The sequence below is a fragment of the Pleurodeles waltl genome, chromosome 11 (assembly GCF_031143425.1).
Source record: "Pleurodeles waltl isolate 20211129_DDA chromosome 11, aPleWal1.hap1.20221129, whole genome shotgun sequence".
NCBI classification, from domain to species: Eukaryota; Metazoa; Chordata; class Amphibia; order Caudata; family Salamandridae; genus Pleurodeles; species Pleurodeles waltl.
This window is the reverse complement of record NC_090450.1, coordinates 171087341-171094667: the sequence shown is the minus strand read 5'-3', so window position 1 is coordinate 171094667 and position 7327 is coordinate 171087341. Positions and strand designations below refer to the sequence as shown.

The 7327-nt window shown below is 41.1% G+C and overlaps 1 pseudogene; it reads left to right on the top strand.

The window, feature by feature from the left end:
- Window positions 1–245: 245 nt before the first annotated feature.
- On the top strand, window positions 246–367 carry LOC138266735 (U4 spliceosomal RNA; annotated as a pseudogene).
- Window positions 368–7327: the final 6960 nt, after the last annotated feature.

Below are 7327 nucleotides of genomic sequence, written 5' to 3'. Positions count from 1 at the left end.
GGGTGGACCAGAGCTGGATGTATCTGAGTGGAGTAGAGTGAGGTGGATTGGACTGAGTGGGGTGGATTAGGGTGTGATGGGGCATATTGACTGAGTGTGATGGAGTGGATTGGATAGGGTTAGGCTGGACTGGAGTGGGGTGGACTGGATTGGGGTGGATTGGATTGTGGTGGATTGGATTGGAGTGGGGTGGAATTGATTGGAGTGGGGTGGGGTGGATTTATTGGAGTAGGGTGGATTAATGTGGCTTTGCATAGTGACCGTATCGTAGCCAATGAGGTTTAACCCAGGCGCGATAATTGCTTATTGAAAACTTTACCCAATACCCTGCCATGACGATTTGAAATATTTATTGTATTTTGAAATAAATATGTAAGTGTTTACATCATTGGGTGGGGTATTTGTGACTGGGTTTGTTGGCTTATTCTTTTCTTTTAATTTTTTGTTTTTTTGTCTATTTTTTTCACCAACTATTTCAGTTGACTTCTTATTGCTCTTTTTATTTTTGTTTCTCTTTTTCTTCTTTTTTATTTACTGTAAATCATCAGGATTCCTTAAACTAGGAACCATTTTCTGATGGAGGATTGTATTTCAGTATTTCCTGGATTAATGTGGACCAGATTGGATTGAGTGGGGGGGGGGGGTTAAAGTGGATTGTACTGGAGTAGAGTTGACTGTATTTGAGTGAGGTGGATTGGGTAGCAATACACTTGATTGGAGTAGGTGGATTTGATTGGAATAAGGTGGGTTGGATTGGACTGGACTGGAGTGGGATGATTGGAGTGTGTGGGATGACTGGAGTTGGGTGGTTTGGATTGGAGTAGGGTGGTGGGCTGTATTGGAGTAGTGTGAATGGGACTGCAGTGGGGCTGACTGGACTGGGGTGTGGTGGGTTGGGGTGAGCAGTATGGATTGTGATGTATGGAATGGAGTGGGGTAGTTTGGATTGGACAGCTGTGGGGTGGATTCAATAGGATTAGTGTGGGGTGGACTGGGCTGCAGGAGGGTAGACTGGAGTGGGGTGAATTAGGATGGAGTGTGTTGGATTGGGGTGAGGTGGGGTGGACTTGATTAGAGTGGGGCAGGTTGTTTTGTATTAAAGTGGGACAGAATGTAGTGGAGCAGGATGAAATTGATTGGAGTGTGGCAGGTTGGAGTGGGCAGATTGTTTTGGATTGGAGTGGGGCAGAATGTTTTAGATTGGAGTGGGGCAGATTGTATTAGGGTGGATTAGAGTAGGGTGGATTTGTTTGGTGTGGGGTTGTTTGGATGGGAGTGGGATGCATTGGAGGGGTGAATTAGGATGAAGTAGGGTAGATTGGATTGAGGTGAGGTGGATTGAATTAGAGTGGGCCATATTGCTTTGGATTGGAGTGGGGTAGACTGTTTTTTATTGGAGTGGATTGAAGTGGGGCCAATGGGAGTGGGCGGATTAGAGTGGGGGCAGATTCTTTTGGATTGCAGTGGGGCAGATTTGAGTCAGGCAGATTGTTTTGGATTGGAGTGCAGCAGATTGGAGTGGGGCAGATTATTTTGGATTTGGGCATATTGGAGTAGGGCATATTGTTTAGGATTGGAGTGGGGAATATTGTTTTGGGTTGGAGTGGGGCATATTGTTTTGAATTGGAGTGGGGCAGATTGGACTGGAGAAGAAAACATGAGTGGAAATTGACAAAATGTGACAGGGCAAAATAAAAGAAAGTTAACTATAAACAATAAAACTTTGCAATTTTGTTTGTCCTGCAGTGCAAGTTTTTCCAATCACAAGCCTTCTTTTTGTAGGGCACTAGAAGTTATAAAGAACAAAATAGTACCTTGATTATGTCAGGAGCAGCAGACGCACACTAATTAAGTTGAATTAATTAGTTCTTGAACCCTGCTCCACACAGAGGAACGAAAACTATGCCAGGCGTGCTTTGTCGAATTACTGGAATCAAGAGAAGAATGCCACGCAAACCAAAAAATGGTGAACCACAGACGAGCTCCATGCCCTTTACTAAACACAACAGAGTCTTGCAAGGGAGACACATGCACTAGTGCATGCACTCGCAGGCTCAACCCTAAAAAATGTGTACGGAAAAAAGCAAATCTTGTTTTATTCCATGTATTGTAATACCTGGATTAGGTTAACCATTTATAGCTGACAGTACAGTTTGAGATTTCTTGAATTGTCCAGCCTTAGGTCATGCACCGTGCTGCATCATTTTTTTTGTAACAGTAAAAACATATTTTTATTCTTTCACTGTAACAACACACGAGGATATGATTTACTACACATGTATTAAAGTATGTTTTCTGCTGTTTGTTAGCCAGTCTGCCTTAGATTTCAATCAACAAAGCCAAATTATTTCAAATCCAACAACTGGTACCCTAATGGCATCTATGTCCATCTCAGCATGGGTCTGCACAAATCCTTTGATTTATACTTTAGAAACAAATTTTAGGAAATTGTTATGTTATGCTAATTTGTCATTTCTACATGCTGGAAGTAACAAGTGTATCTATTATACAAATGTTAACAGTCATCACTAGGCACTTTTTGATCAGCCCCACTGCTACCAATGCTAGTTCTGATTGCATGACGATCATTCTGATGATGTGGGAAAGATATGTAATGCACTTTTATAACCTGAGATGTGTGAGAATTTGTGGGGCTGCTTGAATACACAATGACAGATATAGAGGACTAACACCAGGGATTTCCAACATCTTTTGAAAATGCTCTACTCTCCGTGCCCTAATCCTTGTGCAGCTGCTGTGCTACTTGCTAGGAGCAGACGAAGCTTCTGTATGCATCACGTGGTACGGTTCTTACAGTTACACTCAAGCTAACGGAGCGGTCACCAACATCAGTATTCAACTTGTTTTCCTGAATCCCAGTGCTTCAGAGTATGTTCAGTGTAAGTGACACGGGAAGTAAGGGTGTGGGAGGTGCTTTAGCACTCCCTCAGTCAATAGACTAGCATTTGCAATGCCAACAGGTATGGCTTCAAAGGAAAGTTGTATGGCAATGTGAAGCATTACAAGTAAATAGCACAGGAATGGATGTCGTTTGAAGCACTTTAGACTAACGTTGATGAAGGTTAATGGCCAGGTGACAGCTGCACTGCCAAGCCAGACCTAAAATCCATGTAGAATTAAAGCCTTAAGCACACGCTGGTAATATGCCAATACATAAGATATCTCAAATGAGAATCACAATTCCATTATGGTCTGGAGTCCAATATTTTGTTGATTGGGCGTCTTGCCCTTCAACTTTATCAGGGCTAAGAAAACAGAGAGAACAACCATTTAATTCATCTTATACGTATTCCCCATAAGAGACTCTACATCTTGTGTCATCATGTGAATTATATCATGCCAAAAAAAAAGCCTACAAGTGGAAACTCACATGTAATGTTATGTTCAATCTACGTAATCCCAACAACATATATCTGTGGATTCTTGTGTCACATGCCAATTGCCCCTCCACCTCATTCCAAAATCTAAATGAACTTTAATAACAACCAAAGGGATTTGAAAATATTGTAGACCTACAGTGATCAGGAGTGCTAAGTCACCAAGCGTCAATCTCGAAAAAGAGACCACATCTGATATGAATCCCCAAACCCAGACACCAAACCGTGCCATGCATCTCGAATCCAGCATGATACTCACTACATACCCCCTTTGAAATCCAGCACAAATTTCACAATAAGCGCCAATTTAAAAACATACTTTCCCATTATTAGTTATAAACGTCAAGATGGCCTCTTGTTCAGCATGTAGGTTAATGACTGCCCCCCTCCCATCAGTGCTTCTGTCAAAGAAACACAACATAATTTATCTATGTTTAATAGCTTTCCAATGTCATGGGTGTTCTTGAACGTTCGAGCACAGGAAGCTGAATAAATCAGCAAAATGATAACAGTTGCATGGAGGACAAGCACTTTTTGCGGAAGCAAACAACTTCTGTCCAATCAAAACATGTACTTCTGGCTTCTAATATGTGGGTGGAGCCAAAGCCCCTCTCTAGTGCTGCGTAGTCAATACAGACCATAAAGAAGGGAAGAGTTACAGGAAAATAATGCTGCCTTTCTCTTGTAGCCTTTCCGTACACAGGTCTGTCTTGGATAGTCATTTGTTAAGTGTAATTAAACGGTAAACACAGTGAACAAACTAATGTTATTTGTTTTTAGTTCTTTTGCATGCTGTGTTTATTTTTATCAGAAAGCAAAATGTTAACATTTTGTAACGTGAAACTAACGACTCTAGTGGCACACTGAAGAGTGAAAGGAGAAAATTACAAAAGAGGTTTCTTAAAAATACAAGGATGTAAAACATCTACTTCTTACTTTATAAAATGTACAAATGTTTTATATGCATAAGTTTAACTAAAAGTACAAATGAGGCGATTTACATCTCAGTATTGAAGTGTTAAGGAAACACGTTTTTTGCTGTCAGGGTTGGAAATAAACCAGATACATCGTCGTACTCATTTTGGAAGTGCTCTTTCATAGGCCTTTATTTTTTCAGAGATTAACAAATCAGTATATTTTATGTGTAACATTGTGTAAAATCATAGGAGGTCCAAAGTATTAGTGGTATAAATTAAGGTCCTCGGTTGCTTGGAAATATCAGAAAATAATAACACCTCGGGGAATAAAATGTTACCACACCTTGGGGTTTTAACCAAAGGCTAAATAACCTCCCCATTCTGAGTTTTAAAGGTTGGAATGAGGGACAGCATGTGACATTAGCTCTACTGAGTGGTTAAACCACGTGTGTTCCCTTGTCTGGAGCTGCAAAACTCGAAGGATGTACTTATTCCCCGCATATATTTTGGCATGCATTGCCAGGCAGAATGTGACTAGGGAAAAATTGTGGTCCATACATGTTCAGGACCCACTCTGTTAAATCAGACAAAAAAACACATTTACACCAGATTTGGTGTTTTCCTCTGGACTCATTATAAGGCCCTATGCTTTATGCATTATTCTCTATAGTGCCAAATGCATTCCATTTGCATTGCAAGTGCAGCGGACTTTGCAAATATGAAGTATTGATTTGCAGTTCGCAGATGTGCACTGGTGTTCACAATTACCTTTGCCAGGCACAATGAACACTGTGCAAGCTCTTGGTAGTCTTCCTTCCTCAAGACTCGCAAGATAGTGCACAAATACTTTGTAAAATGTTACTCGTATGCATTATGAAAACTTGCAAGCTAGGTGTGTATGCCGATGATTTGTGCAAGTTTTGTGCTTGCAATTTGCCTTTGGCTTTTCCCAGATGTCTTTACCATGTTGCATCGCCTACACCCCAATTAATGCAGCTGAGTAGTGGCTATTAAAGTGACAGCAACTTACACCATCAGAGACATTTTGCTGGCAGAGTTCTCTGCTCCATAGGTTTTATGGTTCAATATTACATCAGAGGTAGTAGTTGTAATGAGTGGTTTCCTTTGCTAATGTCCTTCTGTCCCAGTGGGATCTTTTACGGATTCCTTCATGGATCTCCTTCTGCCTTTCCAGGTTCACACTGTAACTTTATAGTGTTAGAAGACTTTAATGTCTGGGAGAACCTGCTTTGAATCAAGTCGCTTGCACATTAATTTGGGGGGTAATCTGTTTGGAGCTCTGGCAGTGCGTGAGAGGTCCCACCTGAAAGGCCATAAGCTGGAACTACTTTATGGTCCTAGTGAGTTTGAGCATGGTGTGGAAATTATTCCCCAGATTTGATCAGATCACTATTTTGCTAAGTTTTTGCTAAACGTACTACCATTTTCTATAGATATCACAAGATCTAATAAGTTACTGCAGTTCCACATGTGGAGCAAATTATCGATCCCAGAATTTGTCCAGTCATTCTCCTCTTTGTCGTGGAGATAGACAGGGCAATCCCCATGTGATCGGATGGTGCACCATTCGTTACCCAATTGAACAATCAATCAATCATCGGATTCACTGGGCAACATACACAGCTCCTTGGAGGCAGTACAACAATAGACATACAACAAAGAACCAGTAAAATTGAGGTCCTGCTAGCTGGAAACAACAAAGAACACTGGGAAAACCTGTATATCTTCAAAAATACTGCTATTCCGCATTGTTTTACCTTCTAAAAATATGAGATTGTGAGTCTCTGGCATGGAGTTGCCTCCATTGGCTCCCAGTAGAGAAACAAACACATAGCAAATGTCTTTGTATTGTGCATAAAGTATTTTAAATGCAAGAACAATCAAGTCTGCTCTGTTGCTTTTGTCCCTATCTTCTGACCGCAGTAATCTTTGCTCAAAAAGCATGTTACTTCTGAAAGTCTCTGCAATGACAAATATGTGCATGAGTGGGTCTACTGAAATTCAAAACCTGGAACAGCCTGCCACTGCAACAGAGTAACACTGACCTACAAAACACTTGTAGAAACCCCTGAAATCCCACTCATGTCTAGTAGACGTTTGCTTCACAGTTTGGTCTGATGTTCCCTCCTGCCATTTTCTTTTGTTTCTAAGTGTTCTGAAACTATTTTGGTGACCAATGTGCCTTCAAATAAATAACATTAATCAATCAATAAAATCAAAATCAGACTCCAACCCCCAACTCCAAAGAAAATCGAGGAACACAGCCTCTCAGTCACTCATGGACACACCACATAATGGCAGCAAACCACACAAATACCACCTCACATTGAACGTAGTACATTAATTACACATATATAAAGCACCACAAATCTGCTATGCACAATGTAAGACACACTAGAGTTGATAGCTAAACTCCACAACATACTTACACAGAATTGTGCTCCCCAACCTATAGTTTCCCTTAAAACCAACAGTCACTATGGTATGCCATACAACACCATTGTTCTGCTTCTTATAAATATTTTATGTTAAGTTCCACATGCATGTGAGGTTTACTGTAGCCTGGAGCCAGTTAGACAGGATGAGCATAATAAGTCTTTCTCAGTGTTCAAGTCTCACTGTGTATCTTTCTTACCTTGTCTCCCTGTAAAATGCACTTTCCCCACAATGGTCCATGCTTGCCCATTGTCCTCTTACGCCTCCACATCACTGTCTATGTCAGTGCCTTTCCAAGTCTGCATCTCCAAGAGTTTGTTCCCCCACATCTGTGTCTTCTGTATCTCATGACAAATTTTCGCTGTTTTCAGCTTTCTGTGTCTACGTATACACATCTGTATCTTCTCATACCTCTCCATGTCTGTCTTTCTGCGTATCCCAGTCTCTGTGTCTGCCCAGTGTCCTTCTGTGTGTTTGTCTCACTCTCCATTATTTCCTATGTTCCTGTCTCAGTGGGTCTCTTTTGTATGGGCCTCCTTCTGTCCTAGTCTATCT